At 41.2% G+C, this 23,523-nt stretch overlaps 1 protein-coding gene across 6 annotated transcripts in view; it reads left to right on the top strand.

Annotated features, from left to right (window-relative positions):
• LOC129168095 (thyroid hormone receptor alpha-B) overlaps positions 1–23,523 on the top strand; it is a 132,491-nt gene that overhangs the window by 39,455 nt on the left and 69,513 nt on the right. For 4 of the 6 annotated variants that reach the window (XM_054752969.1, XM_054752965.1, XM_054752970.1 and 1 more), the window contains one exon: positions 8,421–8,497. The gene's annotated coding sequence lies outside the window, so the exon portion shown is untranslated. Of the gene's footprint in view, positions 1–2,735; positions 2,909–8,420; positions 8,498–23,523 lie in introns of all 6 variants that reach the window. The other 2 variants (XM_054752967.1, XM_054752971.1) reach the window with 1 other exon arrangement.

Below are 23,523 nucleotides of genomic sequence, written 5' to 3'. Positions count from 1 at the left end.
TCTGGGACCAACTTTTTCACACCACTGTGTGTGACCTGACCGTTCACACTGCAGTAGATCGGATACGTATCAGATTTAAATCTTCATACGAACGAGGTCTGAGTCACATTTGAAAAAATAGGAATTGTACTGTTCACACTGACATGACAAAATCAGATACAGGTCACATATGAGCAAAACAAATCGGAATTGTCCTGCAGTGCGAACATTGCCCTGGATAGTCCTTCCCTTTGGGTGCTCTAAGGTCCTGTTTCCCTTCATGTTGGCTTTCACAGGAGCGATGGACTCATGTCATGTATCAAATGTGTCACTGACTGTGAGGTTTGAAGCTTTTCCTGCTGTTCCGCTTCCTTCCTTCCTTCCTTCCTTTTTTGTTCCTTGGGGCCATTCTTGGAACATAAATGAACACTGTGCTTGCTCACAAGAGGAAGAGTGCAGGTTCTCCTGCAGTAATGCAACCACCAAGCGGAGCTTTAACTTCTGATGTGTCCGATTTGGGGATGTCTGCACTGGCCACCCATCCAAAACCTCTATCGCCAGGATCTTCATCTTCTGGGGGTCTGACGTGGTGTTGTAAACATCTGCATCTGGTAGCCGAAGGCAGGCAGGCATGGCGGCAGTTGTGCTTTCACGGTAGAATCTTTTAGTAACTTACTTCAGCGACTTATTTCAAGTTCGACGTCTGATTTAACACACACCCACCCCAGCACGTTCTGTTCTACTAATGTTCTGTTCTGTGCTGCTAATGTTTGCCTCATGGCTGCAATGGAGAGCAGGACTCAGGGGGCCATCATTAGAAGAATAATCTGCAACGTGTAGGCAGCCTTATGGGACAGCATGGAATCTCCTCGGAATGATTTAAGATTACAGTAACTGGCAGGGAATAGTCACTTTTCCTTCATATGACTCTGGATAGTGGAGCCTTTGAACAAAGGCGTCCGTTCCACACCAAACTCTTCCAAGCACGTTGTGTGACAGGAAACAGGAGAGGACCTTTGCCAAAGTGTACGGTACACAGCTCGGTTCATTTGGATATAACGTAAACCCTGCTTAACTTTTGTGTGAAGAGCTTGAATGATTCTTAGAATGAAACATCAACAACTACCAATTACTAGCATGGAATCCTCCAGTAAAGTTCTCAAAAATCAATTGATAAATGATAAAATGATAAAATTGATAAATATGGAATAATATGTAAGAGTTGACAAGAAATTTGAGTAAGCGGAGGCACTTTCATCCGTTTTGTACATTGCAGACACTAAAAGCAACCCGGTGTATCTTAATATATGCAAAACTATCTGAACAAAACATCTTTGCTTTGTGTTATAGCTGACAAAGCAAATTAGTGTAATATCTAAGATAATTTCTCATTAATAATAAATGTATTTTATTTTTACAATATTCCGAGGGCCAATGAAAATGAGGTGCAGGCCAAAAATGGTAGCCCGGCCGCACTTTGGACACCCCTGCCTTACAGGTTTTATACATCAGGGGTGTCTAAACCTTTTTCCAGAGAGGGCCACATAGTGAAAAACGACAGGATGCAACTTTGCCACTTTGATGTATGTTCCGTATGTAGATATGCTAACAAGTTATATTCTGTATATTTCATCTCAGCTTTGTCATATACTGTAGGTGTAAAAGCCTATTACATTCAACTTCACTCTTTTCTTTTTTTTTTGCTGTTTTGTTTTTAAATTTTCCAAATACTTCGAATTTCTTCCGAAATAATCTTTGTTAATTTTGTTTGTAATATTATGACTTTATTCCCATAATATTACAACCTTTTCTACAACCAAACTTTTCAAAAATGACAACTTTATTTTGTTTTGCTTGTTTCTCATAATATTACAGCTTAAAAATAATTTTTTTTCTTTAATATTTCAACTTTATGCTACCAAAGTGACATTATTTTTCCTACTAATATTACAAGTTTATTCTTGTAAACCAGTGACTTTATTTCCCACTTTAGAATACTTTTTTCTCAGATATTGTGACCTTTTTCTCTGAAAATTGCAGCTGTTTCTTGTTTCTGCTGTTAAAAAATACTTTTCAACAATTTTTATTGTATTCTCTTAATATTTTGACTTTAATCTCGTAACATTATAACTTTTTCCGCGACCGCATTTTCCATAAATTACAACTTCATTCATTTTTCAACTTCAGCGCCACGTCGTGCAGGTTCTTAACAAGTCCGTGTGTGTTTGTCTGTCGTCGTGCTGCCGTGTGTCGTACGCCTCACACGTCTGCCCTTGGAGTGTGATGCGGCAACCCGCTGGCAGCCGTCATCGTTGCTGCTCAGAGCAGATTGACACACAGAGCGGCTCAAGGACGCTGCTGTCACTTGAATGTACGCGTGTGTGTGTTTGTGTATGAACACCATGAAGCACTGTTTGCGTCCACGTGACCGAAGACTTGAGAGCCCATGTGAGAGGTTCATGGGCGCAGTTAAAGAATGTATTGAGAGCCTGAATGGGTTTTGATTTAAGTGCCAACAAAACCACTAAATGATCAGTTTTTGCATCAATTCCAGATGTGTAGAGCAGAAAAGTGCACGCCTCGTCGTGCACACTCCGTTGTACTGTATTGTCACAGTCAGTTGTGTGTTGCATTATGACCATATATGACCACATGGCCATTTCTGTATTGCAAGTATTGGAACAGCTAAAGGAAATTAAAAAATTAAGAAAATGTGGAGTTGTTCCTGCTTCTTGGTCTTTGTTTGGTCCCTGCAGTCGGAAGCTCCAACGTCGACAAAAGCCAGTATCTTCAACGATGGTGAGGGGCTGGTTGTCCGGCGCCATCTCACTTTAAGTGAGATGGCGTTGGCAGAGAGATCAACACGGACACCACCTTCCTGTTCTCAGGCCACATCGTGTCTTTGGCAACAATCACTTCATCAGTGAAGGTAAAAGTAAACTTAAATGTTAATAATTCATTTATCATTTGTTCAGTTGTTTTTCAAAATAAAACCAAACCAAAAAAAAAACAAAATAACGATGCGTTTAAAAAAAAAATTGTTTCCAGACCCAGATAATGAATTGTTTTTTCCGATTTTGTGCACAATTGGAAAATTGACAAAACAGGCGATTGTCCCGATTCTGCTGGACACGTTGAGTTCACCCAGACGTTTTATGCGTAGACTCAGGCACGCATGTAATCTAACACACAGAATTAAGAATACAATACAATGGCAAGTTTGGAGGGGTTTTCTGACACAATTACACGTTGTTTTGAAAGCGGCACAACGCACGCGGAAATGTAGATTATAATTATTCATCAGCGTCAAGCCGCCAACATAAGTGGCGCAGGTTGGCGCCTCCCCCTCCAGTGAGCTCAGCGTCTCAAATGGAATCACAAAAAATGAACTTTATGCACTTTTTACCCGCTCGTCTTCATATTTGATTTAATTAATAGATGTAAAATACGACCAAAAAAAAACGATTCATGTTCCGTTGCTGCTGTCTCTCGTCAGTTGGACTCACGCAGTGTATGGATAACACGCGCCATATTGTACGCTGACCGCAAAATGTACGCAAACTAGTATGTTCGCCGCAATGTTTGGCCGCATGCTAACAGAGAGACAGTGCACGAAAAGGGAGACATGTTTTTGGCAATAAATTTTCTTCTCGAAACCTCGGCCCTAGGAATAGAGGGGCTTGCTGAAACTGAAGTTTGACTGTACTTGAAATAGTGAATATTGATGTTGCATGTCAGACGGCATCATTGATCGCCCATTGAACGTAAAGTCAGGGCACCTTTTCTAGGTCAGCGTCTCTGTTGGAGTGTGAACGTCAAGGTTTGACAAGCACTATTATGTTACGTCAACATGCTACGGTGAAACCTGCTCTCACCTCGTTTCAGTGAAGATGACACTGTTCCCCCCTGAATCGGGAGGGGGCTTCTTTCCATATTTACCCCCCGTCCTCAGAGGGCAAGAATCTTTTCATCATAATTCACCATTTTGACAAGCCTGCAAATTCCCCCTCCGCCCCTGCCAGACACCAGTTCAAAGCCTCAGCTTGCCACCAGAAAGCGCGGTTTTGGGTGGGGGGTGGGATGGGGGGCTGGGGGCCCGGAGGACTTGGGGGGCCATCTCAACGGACTTGACCCACGGGATGTTTCCAGGCAAATGCCCTCTCATGTGGTGAGTTCTTCCTCAACTTCCATTCCACCGTGGGGGAAATGAGAGCCAGAGATCTTCTCCTAGAGCGACAGGGGGAACAGAACAATCCTTTCTTACGCGTCTCGTCAGAGTCCTGCGGAGTCAAAGTGGGGCTGTGGAGTCGCCGCCAGGAGCATACTATAATTGGAATGCCTTTCTTGTCAAGAAATAACAGCGAGTGATTTTTTTTTTTTACCAAGCAATAATTATCTTGATTGTTGTTTGGACACAAAGCAGGGAAAGTGCTTTTGAGCACATTACCGCACGCTCTAAGATGCTGCAGCTCCGGCCCCTAAGAGCCCGCAGCGGACACATAAATACTATAAATAATGCTGCTTTTGACGCAAAGTAAACAAAGTGGTGGTGATTGTTCATGTTTTTTTCTGAGTACGGGGGCTCACGCGGGGAATTGCACTTTAATGATGGGGAGTATTTTTCTCTTTGGTTTGGTTTGTGCGAATGCTTTGTCCCGCTAAGAAGCCCAGGAAAGCACACTATACATCACAATGCCTTCATGCTTCAAAACAGCCATTGTGCTGTGTAATATCCCTCTCAAGGCCAAAAAAACAGGAATTATCGATGTATGCAGTGTGTCCTCTTGTTATAATTCACACCATCTGAACTCCAATATAAGAATCTATATAATACTGTATGTATAGAATGAACTAAAAATTGTAATTAAAAAACGTATTCACTGACTGAGGATCAAACCAGCCATCCCACTGTATAATGTCAAATGGGAAGAAATAATGTAAATCTAACTAGAGCAAGCAATTTCAATAGAAATTGTGTGTGAATGCTGAAATGAAATATCCTAAAAATGTGTTGAAATGTATTCACCAAGGATCGAGGATCGAACCAGCAGTCATCAGGTTGGGAGGCGACCACTCTGTGAGCCATACCGCCATGTAATGGAAAATGGAAAATGAGAAGAAACAATGTATGTCAAAATAGAGCAAGCAATTTCAATATAATAGAAATTGCAAGTGAATGCTGAAATGCTGAAGCTGAACAGAATGAATTAAACATTTTTATTAAAAATCTATTAATGGACTGGGGATCGAACCAGCAACCATCAGGTTGGAAGCCGATCACTCTATGAGCTATGCCACCATGTAATGTAAAATAGGAAAAATAATGTAAATCTAACTAGAGCAAGCAATTTCAATAGAAGTTGCCAGAATAAGCAAAATGTTACATGTAATGAAACATGAAACATAATTTTCCACCAATAAGAGGCAACATTGAAATTTTGTATTCATTTTTTATAGTGGGGATGTGGGGATTTTTACAAAAGTCCTTATTAACTAACCTGCATGTCCTAACTGTACGCTATCTCATTTCCAATATCGGACATCCCTACTAATTGGCGGTTGCGTAGCCCTGCCTCGTCACTAGACAAAGCTACCTGCAAAACAAAGCATACAGCAAACAAAAAGCAGGCGGAAATGGAAAATACAGCAATAAAAGCCCCGACTAATGCCGACTCGAGATGGCACTTTTGTGTACTTTGCGTGGCGGTGCATGGTGAGTAAAGGCCATACATCAAAGCGTGTCCACAGGCAGAGTTGAGTGGGTGAGCCCCTTTGTAGCAATTCTATCAACTGACAATATAGTATGGACTTTATTAGCAGTGGCATTAATCAATCGCGTGACTGCTTCCTAATTGGACCTGCAGCTCCCCTGACAGCGCGTACCTTTCCCCATGCGTCTTTGTAGTCCATGCGGGCCTGCAGGGGGAGAACCCTCCAGCTAATTAGAGGCCTGCCAGTGGAATCTGGCGGCAACAAAGAGCTATTCATGTTGGCAGCGCGCCGAAAAGGCTGCGCAGGCCACGGCGGCGCTCCGAGGATAGCGAAACTGAGGGAGATCTTGGCTTTGAAGCTTGTCTTCATCCAGTGACCAGCAATGCAAAGCTATCTTTGGTGCCGGCGCACTCGCGCTTCTGCTGGCCATCTATCAAGTTGTGTGGCGGGACGGCCACCTGTGTCATGGACTGTCAGTGCACGAGCCGAATGCTCGACCTCCCCTGACATGTTGTCCTCACCGAGCAGCTCCTTTGTCTGCTATCGACGCCTCGTATCTGACCCACTTTTCATGTCCAGTCACCTTCTCGCTGCTGAAAAAGACTTAACATATCATGTAGGTTGAGCAATGTCACTTTGTCTGTTAAGTTGCAGTCTGGCCCCGCAAATTATGATTTTTTTGGTAAAAAAAATCTTCTGGTCATCTCCCAACCTGATGGTTGCTCGTTCGATCGTCAATTGGTGAATAGATTTCGTCATGTTTTTAGGATTTTTCGCCATTCATTCTACATGGAATTTCAGCTTCAGGATTTCACCATTCACACGCAATTTTTACTCAAATTGCTGTATCTAGGTTTTTTTTATTTGTATTTTTTTCTCTGAAATTTCTTCCACAGAAAACACTTCTCATTCACCATAATTCTGTACTCATGTCTAAATACAAGATAAAACAGGTTAAATGTCCAGCATTCATTCTCCACTGTTAAAAAAGCCTGCAATTTTGACACGTTTAAGTCTTAATGTTTCACTGATTTCTGTATTTTCCAGACTAAGTGGCATTTACTGTTTTATATTTAGCAATATAAAAATATATTATATGTATATTTATTGTGGATATATGCATATACACTATAAAATTATTAATAAAATAATAATAATAGATAATAATACTGTAAATAGGATAGTATAAAATATATAATAAATATATATATATATATATATACTATAAAAATATGTTTTATGTATATATATATATGTGTGTATATATATATATATATATATATATATATATATATGTAATAGAAAATAATAAATCCATCCATCCATCTTCTACTGCTTATCCGAGGTCGGGTCGCGGGGGCAGCAGCCTAAGCAGGGAAGCCCAGACTTCCCTCTATTCCGTCTAGCTGCTCCCAGCAGATCCCAAGGCGTTCCCTGAACACCTCCCCAGGGAAACGTCCGGGAGGCATCCTTACCAGATGCCCGAGCCACCTCATCTGGCTCCTCTTGATATAGGAATAATAATTGATATTATTATATTGATCATATATAAATATATTAGAACAAATATTATAAATATACAGTATATTGATATATTTATAACATATTACATCGTACATTTATGCAGTATTTGGAGAAGATGAAATCCGAGGGAGGGGCATTGTTTAAACAAGGAGAAAGACTAAACCTACAGAAACTGAAATACGTTTTTTAAGTATAATTTTTTTTAAGTATATGGATACAACAAAACATACCTGTTTCATAAATGTCTGAATGTTCCAGAGGAAGCCACATTTAATAAGTGATATGAAGCCTGGACGCATGCAGAGACATATCAAACAGCCGTATTTTACCACCAAAACTAGATTAAACTGGCATGGAAATCACATGTGTGTATTTAGTTAGTCAGTGGCGCCTGCAGCAGCTAGACATAACACTGCTGTCTAAAATCCCACACAGTTATCAAATCATTATAGTTGCATATTACTTACAGACACATAGTCTCCAAGACAGCATGAGAAATATATACAGTATGTCTATATGTGTGAGAAAGTAGTCCGTTAGAAAAAGTGTCCAATTCAATTTATGTGCCCATCCGCTGGTAGGGTTAGAATGTAACCCCCTTCCGTGAAAAGTAAGGGTGTACTGCGTTATGCTTGTGAATAAATCCGGAGCTTGTGCCACTTGTGCCAGTGCCAGCTTCCTCTTTGCTTTCCGCTATGAAAGCACTTTGTCGTCTTAGTGGTTGGCTTTCCTTCCTCTTGGCCGCTTGCAGAATCTCCATCAGCTTCTGGAAAGGATTTCATCACGTCGGGTTCTTTTTCTGCCTCGTCTCACACATGACTCATGTAGATTTAATCAGCCATTTGTATTTTATCTGCTCTGTTTGCTGTGCCCCAAGAGAGACCATTCATTGCGTTGTAGCAATTTGTGCTTTTGGTGGAGCCACCTTAGTGTCACTGTTTATGTACATTTGGGATACGTTGTGTAAACTTCACTCCCTTTGTCCGATGGGGATGTGCGGACCCGGGTTTGAGACCGCGTGTGCAGGACCGGACTGTTACAAATGGTCCATCCCTAAAAGTGATGGTCATCTGGAGACAAAAGGCGGGTGGGGGAGGGTGTTGTTTTTTATAAGACCTTGTTTGTTTTCTATATGCTACACCCCCCCCACCACCTCCCCCTCTAACGCCCACCCACTCTAACAATCCTCTTTTTATGTCCCCCAGGGCGGAGACGAGGCGGACCGTGCAGCACAGGAGGCCCGAGGAAATAATTAGCCGTGCACGCACACACAGACCGACTGGTAGGTGCACACTTTTTTTTTTTTTAATGACATGTCTGTGCTCGCTCAGGGGTCGTAGCCGCTGCCTGCTCAGCCAATCACTTTCATATTAAGCTTATTACCAATAATTTTATGAGCGTGTCAGTAGTTTGCTGCCTAGTTGCATTTTTTGCAGACTTGAAGGTAGTTTTAATGTTATGGGCTGCAGCAGGTCTCCTTGCTGGGAAAAAAAACACAAATCAATGCTGAAGCATGGCTCAGTGGTTGTTTCCCGACTTGATGGTTGCTAGTTCGATCCTCGATCCGGCTCCAATCATTCAACTTATTTATACATGTCAACATTCAGTCTGCGTTTGTACTATCCAGCATTTCAAATAGTCTGCTAAAAATGAATAGACAAATTAAATGGCCCCCTACTGGTGAAAAATAATTTTTCCATGACTACGTTCCACATTAAATCCCACTTACTCCACAGAGTGATGTGGCTCAGGTGGTAGATCGGTTGTCTCCCAGCCTGAGTGTTGCTGGTTCGATCCTTAGGCTCCATGTAGTCATTCAACATATTTATACATTTCGACAATCATTCTCCAATTTTACATTCCAGCATTTCAAATTCTGCCATTTTTTGTCGGCAAACTACTCTCACATTTCTCATCATTTCCATCATGAAAATGTTCAGCTCGTTCAGGGCATCTAGGACACCTATCACGGCTTTTCTAAAAAAATCCCACATTTTCCATAATTCAGTATTTTCTGTGACATTTTTCACATTGAAAATAAATGGACAATTTCAGTGTCGCTCCCTATTGGTGGAAATTCGTTTTACATTTAAAGGGATAGTTTGGATTTTTTTGGCATGAAGTGGTATGACCCCCCCACGACATTTTGTGTTATGACATTTCCGGTTATGACATCGTGTCTCACAACGTTTCACGTTACAGGGTTTTGTTTCATGCCATTTCGTGTTATGCCGTTTTGTGTTATAGCATTTTATGCTACGACGTTTTGTGATACGACATTTCATGTTCCAGCATTTTGTGCTTTGATGTTTACGATGTATGTGTTATGGCTTTTCATGTTACGCTGTTTGTGTTACGACATTTCATGTTCCAGCATTTTGTGTTGTGATGTTTATGATGTATGTGTTATGGCTTTTCATGTTACGCCGTTTGTGTTACGACATTTCATGTTTAGTCATTTCATGTTCCTACGTTTCGTGTTACGTTTTTTTCTGTCATGACATTTCCAGTTATGACATTCCGTGTAACGTTTTGTGTTATGGCGCTTGGTGTTCCAACGGTTCATGTTCTGATGTTTTGTATTACCATGTTGTGTGTTACAAAGTTTCATGTTACGGTTTATGTGTTACAGCATTTGTGTTATGACGTTTCAGGTTATGACAGCCCGTGTTACAGTGTTTACGGTTAAGGCGTTTTGTGTTATGGAGATAAGTGTTCTGATGCTTTGTGTTACAGCAGTTCATGTTCCGGCATTTTGTATTACGGTGTCTCATGTTGCGTCTCATGTTATGGTGTTTGATGTTATGGTGTTTGTGTTATGACATTTCATGTTCAGTCTTTTCATGTTATGGCGTTTTCTGTCATGACATTTCAGGTTATGACATTCCGTGTAACAGTGTTTCGTGTTCTGACGGTTCATGTTCTGACATTTTGTGTTAACACATTTTATGTTTGGTGTCTTCTGGCGTTTCATGTTATGGCGTTTTGTGTGCTGACGTTTTATGTTTCTATGTTTTGTGTTCTGGGGTTTTGTGTTACGACATTTCAGGTTATGACATTTTGTGTGTCCCTGTTCCGTGTCATGGCATTACATGTTCAGATGCTTTGTGTTATGACGGTTCATTTTCTGACATTTTGTGTTACGTATCGTGTTATGGCGTTTAATATTACAGCATTTCTGTTATAGCATTTCATGCTCTGACGTTTCGTGTTACAGTGTTTTCTCTTAGGACATTTCAGCTGACGACGTTCCGTGTCATGGCGTTTTGTGTTATGGCGTTTCGTGTTCCAATGGTTCATGTTCTGACATTTTTTGTTATCACGTTTTGTGTTACAACGTGTTGTGTTGTGCCGTTTCATGTTTCACCGTTTTGTGTTACGTCATTTTGTGTTCCGGAGTTTTGTGTTATGACATTTCAGGTTATGGCATATTGTGCTCTGGCGTTACATGTTCCACCGGTTCAGGTTGTGACATTTTGTCACTAGGTAGGAGGTGCGTTAAGAAGCATAGTTACAATGCCATCGACTGTACGGAGTTGGAACAACAAGCTACGTTCACAGACAGTCCCATTATAATGTGCTCATAATGTTTAGCGTCAAATGTATTTGTGATGGCTCGCCACAAATAAATGAATGTACACTGATGTTTGCCCTCCGAGGCTGACACACAGGAGTGCAGGTTAATACTGGAGCACAGCCTTGGTGTTGCTGGCAGGAGAAAGTCTTCCATTAGTTGTCTGGGACGCCGCCGCCATCGACCCTTGTCAGCTGGCCAGCTGGCGTTACATAACGTCACTCATACGCTTTCATCGAGTGATTCATGATGTGGATTTGGGTGCTTTCCACAAGATGAAGTTATGGAAAGGAACGTATGGTTTAGTGTTCCATAGTGTCACTCCATTATGCATGTATGCACAGAATCAAATAAAGATGTCGAAGGAGAATTTTGCGGCTTTACTCTATTGCAGTTTTTCAAAAATGTATTAATGAATAAATGATTGTTGTGGTTGAATGCGGCCTATTGTCTGCCAACAAATATGCATTTTTAAGCAAATTGTGCATATCCATTCATCCATTTTCTATACCGCTTCTCCTCATTAGGGTCGCGGGGGCATGCTGGAGCCTATCCCAGCTGTTCTTTGGGCGACAGGCGGGATACACCCTGGACTGGTGGCCAGCCAATGGCAGGGCACATATAGACAAACAACAATTCATACTCACATTCATACCTATGGACAATTTAGAGTCGGCAATTAACCTAACATGCATGTTTTTGGAATGTGGGAGGAAACCGGAGTACCCGGAGAAAACCCACGCGCACACAGGGAGAACATGCAAACTCCACACAGAAATGCCCAAGGGAGAATCGAATCCAGGTCTTCCCGATCTCCAGACTGTTACTGTGTTGGCCAACGTGCTAACCACTAGACCACCTTGCGGCCCCAAATTGTGCATATTTTTTACCTAAATGAAGCATTTTTGGGCATAGAAATAGCTAAATAGGGTAAAATACGAATATAAGGCATTCAGAAGACGTATTCAAAGATGTTGTGATTATATGTAGTATTGTACACTGGTCACTAGGTGTCAGTAAGGTTACTTTGATGAGACATTGGCCACCGCAGGAAGCCATGTTTTGTGTTTGCAACTAAGCAGTTGTATGCAAATGAGCTGTCTTGTGGTTCACATGCAGCCAATCACAGCTCGGCTCCATGGAAGCATGTTTTGACTTTGCCTCCAGAGGACTCGCAGCATGCACGGTAACCTCGCGTCGCGCTCCTCTCATCTGGACGCACATCTGGAGGGCGTCATTGAGCTTTCAACTGCTTTAAGTCCTCAAGCCAGCCAGAGTAGAGCGCACAGATGCTTTGGACTTGTCGCAGACAAATATCAACATGTCAACATGTCCTTACTTTTACATGTCAACATGTCCTGTGGTTGTCTTGCACGCTGGGAGGGGCGTCGCAAGGGAGGGAGAGGCAGTCTCAACAATGAAAGCACTACATCGCTTAGTTATCACTGCCCATTTTATAGGAGCTGATCCTTACACATGTTTAAAGATACCATCTTTATCCTTCATGATGGCGATTTCTCCACCTCCTGAACATTTTACCATGTCTAATGTCACTTGACTTTTCACTTCCACTTTCCTTTTCTTTGACGCACTGCCAGCGAAAGAGTCTGCCTCATGCTTTTGAGACACACCGAAGGGAAAAAAGTTCTCTAAAACGAACAAAAGTGACATTGTCCTTTGGCAGCGTAGCCACATGCGTGTTAGCCGTAACTAGTTTTCTCTTTCTTTTCGTACGCTATGAATATTTTATGCGAGTGCATACGTACAGTATACTTCTTTTCGCACACAGGCGTGAGCCTGCAGTGAGCAACAAAAGTGGTAGTATGCACTCAAGCAGGTGAACACTTGAGAAGGTGTGTCTCGCCTCCAGAAGGTGAGCTGCTGAATGCGAAGGAGGGTGTTGGGGGGGGCGTGGATGTTGACGAGTAGGGTGGGGGAGTGGGGGGTGTCGCAGACATCAGGCAAACACTTTAAGGTTCAAGGGTTTATACGTGTTTGAAGAGGTGCACCGTGCACTCCTACGCACGTGCGCTTGTGTGTGCGTCTGAAGGCTGGGAGAGTGGGCTACAGCCAAGCGCTCTTAACACCTCGTAAATCTCACCTGGTGCTGCAGGCCCACTGCTGACATCAGCTCAAACACACACACGCACACACACCTAGTGTGAGAAGCACGTGCATGGTCATATGTCATATGTACAGTATCAGTCTCTAATAGGTATGGTATACACTACCAGTCAAGAGTTACATACAGTATATATATATATATATATATATACATACATACACACAGTATACAGTATATAGGTGACTATTGATGCCAACCTACACCTAGGGTGTCCAAAGTGCGGCCCTGCAGCTGTTTCTTTTATTGGCACATTCTAAAAATATACATTTACAAGAGAATAACAGCACAAATGGAAAAACTGCGGTAATTTTACAAGAATAAAGTGAAAATATTAAGAGAAAAAATCTAACTAAATCTAACTTTTGTCAGAATAACGTAATATTATTAGGAAAAATGACAATTTTATTAGCACAAGTTGAATTATTAAAGAAAAAAGATGTTATTTTTAAAATATTTGTAATATTGTGAAAAAAACAACAACAACACAACGAATAAAGTTGTGATTTTTGGAAAACTACGTTGCGGAAAAGGTTGTAATGGTACGAGAAAAAAGTCAAAATATTATGGGAATAAAATCCTAATTATGAAAAGAAAATTGAAAACAAGAAAGTTGAAATAGTTGGAAAATAAAAAAAAACAACAATAGCAGAACTGCAAAAAACAGCTGTAATTTTACGAGTATAAAGTCAAAATATTAAAGGGATAGTTCTGATTCTTTTACATGTAGTTGTATGACATCCCCATCAGCAGTGTCGTGCATCAACAGTGACTTACCCCCACAGGTGGTCCCGTGAGTCCAGACGAAGAACGTAGTTCCGCTTAGTTGGGGCCATTTAAGTAAAGAGTTTGGCTTCTCAAAACAGTATGCGTTCAAAAGAGTAAAACATTTGTGTCATAATAATGCCTCCTCAAAAAAATCAGGCCTCACAAATCGCTCTGCGTTATATTTGTCTCCCGCCGCATCCCTGCGCACTGTCGCCTGTGCATTCTTGTGTATGTGACGAAGACGCTCGCATTTTCTTCAGCGACGGAGCGCCGCGGCCATCTTGTTTAGGTGTGTGTTACACAGCGGAAGAAGATTCACGGATCTCCGACCAGAACCAGACTCACGGGACCACTTGGGGGGGATGCGTCATTGTTGATGTAGTACACTGCTCATGGGGATGTCATACAACTTCACGTCAAAAAATCCAAACTATCCCTTTGAGTGAAAAAAGTTGTATTCTAACAAGGAAAAAAGTCACAATTTCACGAGAATCAAAAATAATGAAAAATAATGTAGCATAGTGTTGACTTATTTAATTTATTTTTTTGAGAAACAAACAAAACAAAATATAGTTGTAATTTCAGGAACATTAGGTTGGGGAAAAGGTTATAATATTATGGGAATAAAGTAATAATATTCCAGATTTTCTTTTTTTTTAAGAAGAAAGTTTAAATATTTTGAAAATCTGCAGTAATTTTACAAGAATAAAGTCAAAATATTAAGAGAAAATTGTCGTATACTAAAGAGGAAAAATTTCAAAACAAGGTTTTATTTATTTCAAAATAAACTAAACGTTGCACTTTTTTGGAAAATGAAGGTGGGGAAAGTTACAATTAAAAGTTATGATATTATGGGAATAAAGTCTTAATACTACAAAAAGAACATTTACAAACATGATTTCAGCAGAAAGTTCAAATATTTGGAAAATTTAAAAATAGGAAAAAAAGCAAAGAATGAAGTTGATACTAATAGTAGACTTTTTCAGCTATATCACAAAGCTGAGATGCATTTTTTTTAACAAATATATATAACTTCTTAGCCTACAGATATATTACAAAATATGAAAGTAGCAAAGGTGCATTCTTTCATTTTTCAGTATGTGGCCCTCACACTAAGATTGTGTTGTATGTCCGTTCAAGTCGCCTATTCATTTTGCCGTCATACTTTAACGTGAGTATTGAAAAGCCAAAGAAAAACGGCAGTGTACTTCAGTTGCCATGGTAACGTAGCATTTCCTTTCAAGGCCTAGCGCGATGCGGCGCATTAAACAGTAGTTTGCTCACGTCGGCAGACAACTTTCTTGCCTTTTGTTGTAACGTTTGTGAAAGTGTGTGTGTGTTTGTGTTTGCCGTGCGTTGTCAAATAGCTTTTTCCGCCGTGTTAGCTGAGGTCGGCACTCTGCGGAGTGCAAGTATTCCGCCTGCCGTCGGACGAGTCATCCATTAACCTTTGACAGCTCGACAAGACGTCTGGCGGGCCGGGGCTCCGCCTCAACCTAATCGCTTTTCTTCTGTCTGTGGTTTGTTTGTTGTGATGTCAGCGGAATGAAGGCCAAAACTGCGCAAAGTTGTAAGTAAGACTGCTGAATGTGTAGATGTGTGGATGTGGCTTCTCGTTTGACTGGCAGGATGTTTATGAGTTAGCTGGAACAAAACTATCTCATTAGATTGCGTACTTATTAATGAAGTGTAGGTGCGTTTAGGAGCGACGATTTGGTTTTGAGCGCAGCAAAGCGATCTAATTGCAGCGTTGCGTGCTGAGAGCGGGCTGTCGCTGACACGCCGCTCTGCTGGCGACTTGGCATCATCTTGCAAAACACACACGCGACTGACTGTACAAAACACACACACACACACACACCTCACACCGGAGTTGCACCTGCAGACCAGAGGCTACACTACATTATTTATTTACGGGCTGTTTGCTGGTAAACCTTCCATAGTTTTACTGGACTTAAAGTGTTAAAACTTTCCAACACGGCGTACACATTAGATTTGATACAAGCAGTGATCCATAAGCCTTGGTCTTGGCCGTAAGCCTGCACAAGATATATATACAGTATATACTGTATATATATTTATTTATTTATTTCAGCCATTTCAGCCTTTTGTCATTGTGCCCTTTGGTCTATTTTTTACCATTTTTGCTATTTTTTTTATTTTATTTTGTTTCTACTGTGATGCAATGACAAATGAGCCACATATGGCCCGCAAGCCGCACTTTGGCCACCCCTACTTTTGTGGCTTTTCGTCGGGGTCGGGCTTGTGGCTCTATATGCGCAAACTACAACTGGCTTGTTGGCTCAGTGTCGTTGGCGAGCGATGGTGAGGACGGAGAGACTGGTCAATGCAGCCCTAACGAGCCGCAGCTTGGGGGTTTTTTCGGAGGTGCACATCTGTGGAGTTATATTTGTGTCTTAATTTTGAGGGAGCAAAGGCAGATTTTGAGCCTTGTTAATGTGCGGTAACTACTGTTGTGTTCAGTGGCGGAGCTACGTGGCTGTGGCCACACCTGTTCACTCTCCGGCCACCCCACTGGCCACGTAGACATTTCAGGTATTAATGTATTGCCAGCTCTATGTGAGTAATGGTCTCACCTTGGCCACCTCAATGAAAAATTTGTGCTCTCACTCACTCACTCTCTCTCCCTGCTTGACCTCTGCATGCGGCGAGACAATCCGGCGTGCATGCGCTGGTACTGGACGGGCCAGGTTTTGGGGACTGGGCTCTTGGCCGGACTGCGAGTTGCGTGCCTGAAGGGTGGCAAGACGTACAGTCTCGTTCAGTGGTGAAAACATGTGCATGTTGGTCACTCTCCAGCAGGGGAGGGCACGGATGTAAACATACATTTTTTTCTAATATTCTTGCGATCGACCGGCAAAGTCCGAAAGATTGACAATTTTTATTTTTACACACGGACATACACCTGAACACACACACACACACACACACACACACACACACATACACTGGTTCTTCAGTAAGTCTGGCTGTTAAGACCAAAATGACAGCGAGTTTTTGATGAGTTCACTTCTTAGTTATCACTGTCCATTTTATAGGAGCAGATCTTTTCACATGTTCAAGGATACCATCATTATCCTTGATGATGCTTTCTCCAGGATATGCAGCCAATGTTGAGTTCTTCACTTTTTCAACATTTTACCATGTTTACTTCACTTTTTACTTTCCTACTCTTTTCCTTTTCTTGTAATATTGTGACTTTATTCCCATAATATTAGAACTTTTCCAAAAATGACGACTTTATTTTGTTTTGTTTGTTTGTCATAATATTCTGACTTTTTTCTTTAATATTTTAAACTCTATGCTACTAAAACGACATTTCATTAGAATGCAACTTTTTTTTCTTAATGTTTTGACTTTATTCTGAAATTACAGCTGTTTTTTGCACTTCTGCTGATGTTTTTTTTTTTTTTAATTTGGTGGTCTGATGGTTAGCATGTAGGCCACACAATCAGGAGATTCAAATTTCTGTGTGGAGTTTGCATGTTCTCCCCGTGCGTGTGTGGGTTTTCTCCGGGTACTCCGGTTTCCTCCCACATTCCAAAAACATGCATGTTAGGTTCATTGGAGACTCTAAATTGTCCATAGGTATGAATGTGAGTGTGAATGGTTGTTTGTCTATATGTGCCCTGCCATTGGCTGGCCACCAGTCCAGGGTGTACCAAGCCTCTCGCCCGAAGTCAGCTGGGATAGGCTCCAGCATACACCTGCGATCCTAGGGAGAACAAAATAAATGAATGAATGAATGAATGAATAGATTTTTTTGTCATAATTATAATTATATTTCCAGTATATTTTGACTTTATTCTCACAACATCACAACTTTTTCTGCAACCTAATTTTCCGAAAAATTACAACTTTATCTGTTGTTTTGTTTGTTTCTCCTATTATGACTTAAAAAAAACAAAAAAAAAACAACAGCATGTTTTTAAAAATATTTTAACTTCATGATATTAAAATGTCGGCATTTGTCCTTGTCGTTATATTCTTGGAAAATTGAAACATTTTCTCACTAGACTACAACTTTTTTCTCTTAATATTTTCACTTCATTCTTGTAAAATTGCTGCTGATTTTTCCATTTTTGTTGTTCTTTTTTTGTTTTCTTGTTAAATTATATTTTCAGAATGTGCTGCAGGCCAATAAAAAAACAGCCGAAAAATACACAAGAAATATGCTCATGCTAAGACGAGACGGCAGTCTGGCAGACTGATAAGACATTGAAATGTATTTTACACCATTAATAATAGCATAATGTAAGCTAAAGACAAATTAGCAAAGTCAACATGACACCACAGATTAAAATACTCAAATAATATAAGAGACTTCCTGTAGGGCTGTAACTAACCATTATTTTCTTAGTCGGTTAATCTGAAGGTTGTTGTTGCGATTAATTGAGTAATGCGTTGGGTCCTAGACCAGGGGTGTCCAAAGTGCAGTCCGGGGGCCATTTGCGGGCACGGCTGTTTTTTTATTGGCCCGCGGCCCATTCTAAAGATATAATTCAACAGGAAAACAAAAAAAGAACAAAAAAAATGGAGAAATCAGCAGTAATTTTACAAGAATCAAATGAAAATGTTGCAATTTTACAAGAATATATGATCAGGAAAATTATTCTTTGAGTATTTTAATCTGTGGTATCAGTAGTCTGTGGCGTCATGTTAATTTAGCTAATTTGTCGTTAGCCTACATTATGTTGCTAAAACATAAAAAAATGTGTAAAATACATTTCAATGTCTTATCAGTCTAGCAGACTGTCGTCTCGTCTTAACTTGAGCTTATGTCTTTTTGAAAGAAAAAGTGTCAGTGGGGTGTTGTGACATTTGTAAAAACTCATGCTCCAACATTTGTAGGTCAGAGGCGTCGCTATAGATGCCTGACAGCAAACATTTATCTACTTGACATGTTTTCCTCCGCACACTTTGGCTGCCTGTTTGTTTTCTGGCAAAGTGGCTGAAAGCCTGCCCCGCTTCGAGATAAATATTGACACTCTTGTTGCAATTTTAAATGTAAAGAACACTTGGGGTGCATCTGGCTCTCATCATGCAGGCATACTAACGCGTGTGATGCTTCTGCACGTGGACACCAGCGGATCCAACCTAAGAGCTTGTTTTGGACCAGACTCAAACACACGGCCCTCAGCGCCGTGCTGTTAGTTTGAACCCCTCGCTGTGGACCTCGGCAGCCCGTAATCGTGTCAGCCCGATCCTCATCATCCAAGCTAATGAGCTGCCCCCCCCCCAACCTCGTCCACAGCTCATTGATCACTGCCTCCCCCCTGCTGGCTCGGCAACCATTTGCTCACCAATCACTCGCAGTGGATGTGGGGAGGCCGTGCAATCCCGACGGGCAATGGTTTAAGGAGAGGTTGACTCTATTAGCCTAAAGTGTGCACAGTGTCGAGCTCACGGTCGACTGCCGCTGCCATCGTATGTCAGCACTGGTGGTTATTTGAAGCGGGGTCCTACTTTTGCCTGCCTGAAGACCAGAAGTCTTCAACTGCCTCGTGGGTTTTCTCACGTCAGCCCCCGTAGAGCCTCTCGGAGACCCAGAAGGGTTTCTGGAGGAGCACTGAAGAGCGATCATGTTCGCCACGATGCTCCATGTTCACGCCAACACGCAAGTTCATTTGTAAGTGACCACCGTTCTTTGGATTTTACGTAACGAGCTGTGTGTTTTGCTTTGTTTTTTATTGGCCCACCACACATTCTAGATATACAATTAAACGAGAAAACAACAGCAAAAATGTAATTTTTTAAGTATAAAGTTTAAATATTAAAGGAAATCGATGATATTTTCTAAAGTTGTAATTAGGCCATTTAACCCCATGATAAAGAAAAGCCAACTTGATCATTTTGCCCGCCTCGATATATTATATACAGTATATATATATATATATATATATATATTATCATATCATATCATATCATATCATATCATATCATATCATATCATATCATATCATATCATATCATATGTGCACACGTGTTTGTTTTCCTCCTCTCTCTCTACCAAATAGGCTGAATGACAAGAGGGTTCGCTCTGTGCATCTGTCGCAACACCTGCGCGTGTTGGTTATATATTGGAATGAACAGAGTGAGTGAATGAACCCTCCTGTCTGTCATTCAGTCTCTTTGTCCCAGTGGGTGGAGGCGGGGCCACTGGCAAGTGCACACACAGTGTGGTGCAAGTGAGGAACAAAGCGGCATTTACACTTGCACGCATTTTGCCTCTGCATTCGCTGTTTTTCAGAAATGAATTAATTAATAAATGATGGCTGTTACGTGGTAGACTATAATCTATGATTTGTCAAAACATATTGAAATACAAGTGATATGTAGTATTCTGGTCACTAGGTGGCAGTAAAGACAAAAAACATTAATGAGACATTAGCTTACATTACATTACCTTAACACTGCATGAAGTCATGAAGTCACCCATGGCATGTCCCACATGATAGACTGAGAAGTGTTCTCCTCCCATCCCGTGTGGAAGTGGTATGTTTTTGGTTTCTCAAGTTTAGAAGAAATACATATGAGGCTAACCGGTTAGTTTTCTAGCTACCGGCCGTCTTGAGTGGTTTAAACAACGAATAACAGGAATGTAAAGGTGACGATAGGGGTGTTATTTCATGTCTACAGGGCTCTAATAATATTAAAAACCATATTTATAAAGTCATAAACAGGTTTTCTATACTCTAACTACGAAAATATTGCATTTATTAACATTGAATCCTATATTGCGCCAATTCATTCATCGCGGTTGGGTCTGGAGCCAATGAACTGCTAGAAACGAGGGACGACTGTACGTACAAGTCTTTCAATTTAGTGGGAGCGGCTTACATACCGGTGCGCTGTGTAGTCCGGAAATTATGCTAACTGTTGAACTATAACACAAATGGGGAAAAAAAGTGTACTTTAAGGAGAAAAAGTTGTACTAAGAATAGGCTTTTTCACCTATATGACAAAGCTGAGATGCACTTAGAGTATTTCTTAAAATATATATAACTTCTTACATGTGCTGCGTTACAAAATATCAATGTGGCAAAGTTGCATCCTTTCATTTTTCACTATGTGGTCCTCAATGTTAAAAGTTTGGACCTTCCTTTTCTTTTTCTGGAAAAAAGAAAAGCCGTTGCAAAAAAAGGAAACGTAAGAAAAGACATATGAAGTTGCAATAGATCATGACATCAGTATCTTTCCCACCCGCCGAGCAATAATTCAACATCTTCTCAGAGCCGTTTGACTTCCCGGTGGGACGTCCTGGCGAACGCGTCTTTGCTGCGGGCCCACTTAAAAAAAGAATGGCTTCACATTAGAGGAAAGCGTGCGGTTCCTCGTGGACCATCACTGGGGACCTTTATTTCGGGTGAGGTCATTGCATCAGCGCTTCTCACGTCCGCTAATTGGAGTGCGTCCGTCTCAAGTCGCCGTGTGAGGTCTGACCAGAGCCTCCGCTGATGATTTATTATCCCATAATTATTGTTTTTCTTTCACTTTTCCTGCTGCGACTTCACTTTGAGGTCAGAGGCTCGGCTTGTAGCCGCAGCTTCTCCTCGCTGGGCGCCATCAGATTATCTTAAAATGGGGCATGCTTTAGGGTAGGGATCTCCCAACTTTTTACAACCAGGGCCGGATATAGAAAGATTGAAGGTCACTGTGATACATTTTGTACAAGAAAGATGCTAAAATCAATCCAATGTAGGTCAATACAGTATGTGCTTATGTATTACATTTACAATTCATCATTCACGGCCCCGCAAATGTGCACATTTTGGGTATTTTTTTTTCCTTTCTCTGAAAATACCATAGTTGTGTGCCGGGACTGGCAATTCCATGTCTTCATGGATCATCTTCCATTATCATTCATTAGTGGTGAGTAGCTAGACCAGGGGTGTCCAAAGTGCGACCCAGGGGCCGCATGCGGCACACGGGTGTTTTTCAATTGACTCGCAGCACAATCTAAAAGAAAAGGCTTAGGGTCAGGGTTAAAATGTTTAAATCTGCAGTAATTAAAAATAAAGCCAAAATATTCAAAGAAAAAAGTTGTAATCTAATGAGTTGTCATTTTAGTTGTCATTTTACGAGAATAACGTCGCTATGATGACAAATATTATGTCTTTAAAGTTGTAATATTATGAAAAACAAACAAAACAATATGTTACTTTTTTAAAGTCGTAATTTTATGAGACACAAACAAAACAAAATAAAGCTGTCATTTTTGGAAAATTACATTTGGGAAGAGTTTTTGTATTATATTATATTATTATTATACATTATTATATAATATTATTGGAATAAAGTCAAAATATTATGGGGATAAAGCCTTAATGTTACTTTTACGAAGATTATTTAAGAAGAAAGTTTAAATATTTGGAAATTTAAAAAAAACAACCCAACAGCAACAAAAATGGGAAAAAAGAGCGAAGAGTGAAGTTGATACTAATAATGGGCTATTTTCACCTACATGACAAAGCTGAGCTGCAGATGTTGTTTTTTTATATATGTAACTTCTTAGCATATCTACATGTGTTGCTTTACAAAGTATCAACGTGCCAAAGTCGCATCCTTTCATTTTTCACCACGTGGCCCTCAGTGGCAAAAGTTGGGACACCCCTGAGCTATAAGGTCACTTTTATTGCAAATGTTGATCTGAAATTAGATGGAGAACGCCAATGTCAAGCTAGCAGAGCGAGCCGTATGTGAAAAATGCATATGGGCGTATCAGTTATTTGCGGTTATTTGCATTCGCTCGTGGTCACAAAATCACAAAGTCAATGAATTAACAATGAATTAATGTCATTTTTTTCAATATTCCGCATGGTGGCCGACTTTGGTTCGCATGTTGGCCACACAGGCAGGAGATCTGGAAGACTTGGGTTCGAATATCCGCTTGGGTATCTTGGGTGTGGAGTTTGCATGTTCTCCCCGTGCTTGCGTGGGTTTTCTCCGGGTACTCCGGTTTCCTCCCACATTCCAAAAACATGCATGTTAGGTTAATTGGAGACTCTAAATTGTCCATAGGTGTAAATGTGAGTGTGAATGGTTGTTTGTCTATATGTGCCCTGCCATTGGCTGGCCACCGGTCCAGGGTGTACCCCGCCTCTCGCCCGAAGTCAGGTGGGATAGGCTCCAGCATACCCCCGCGACCCTAGTGAGGATAAGTGGCACAGGAAATGGAAGGATGGAATATGCCAAGGGCCAATATGCCACACTCTGGACACCCCTGGTCGATAATATCAAAGCTAAGGTCAAAGAATAAGGTACTAGGGGTCTGTAGGGCTCTGATCCTAGGGTTCTGGTTCATCAGATGGCCGTCTGCTCTTTGTCGCATCAGTCAGCTCGTAAATGTTGTCACAAGGATGTCGGACACATGAAAAGTTGCAACGGGACTTTCATCCGGCGCTGCGGGATGTAGCTCTCGCTGGTCGGCACCGCTGACACGGGTCTGCTTTCTTTAAGCAGCACTCGGGGTCCACTTTGTGGGGCTTGGACAGCTTGGAGTCTGCAGTGCCAGCAGACCAGAACCCTTGTGGGACCCAATGTGTGTAATGTGTTTGTATGCTGATGGACACCAGGAAGAAGAAGAAACATGACAACAAACATTCATAGAAAAAAACATACACCAAAGTAAAGATGTGGAATATTAGAGCCCACCCACAGAACTATCTGTTTGATCAGCTAATTACCACACACACACACACACACACACACACACACACTCCCAGAAGAGCAGTTTATGAGGAAGCTGCTGGGCTTTTACTTCCTGCATTTACCCTCCTTTTTCTTTCCTTCCATTCGTCTGTTTCATGATGATTGGCGCTAA

Source organism: Dunckerocampus dactyliophorus, chromosome 15 (assembly GCF_027744805.1).
Source record: "Dunckerocampus dactyliophorus isolate RoL2022-P2 chromosome 15, RoL_Ddac_1.1, whole genome shotgun sequence".
NCBI classification, from domain to species: domain Eukaryota; kingdom Metazoa; phylum Chordata; class Actinopteri; order Syngnathiformes; family Syngnathidae; genus Dunckerocampus; species Dunckerocampus dactyliophorus.
Note: the sequence above shows the minus strand (reverse complement) of the source record. Positions and strands in the feature narration are given on the sequence as shown.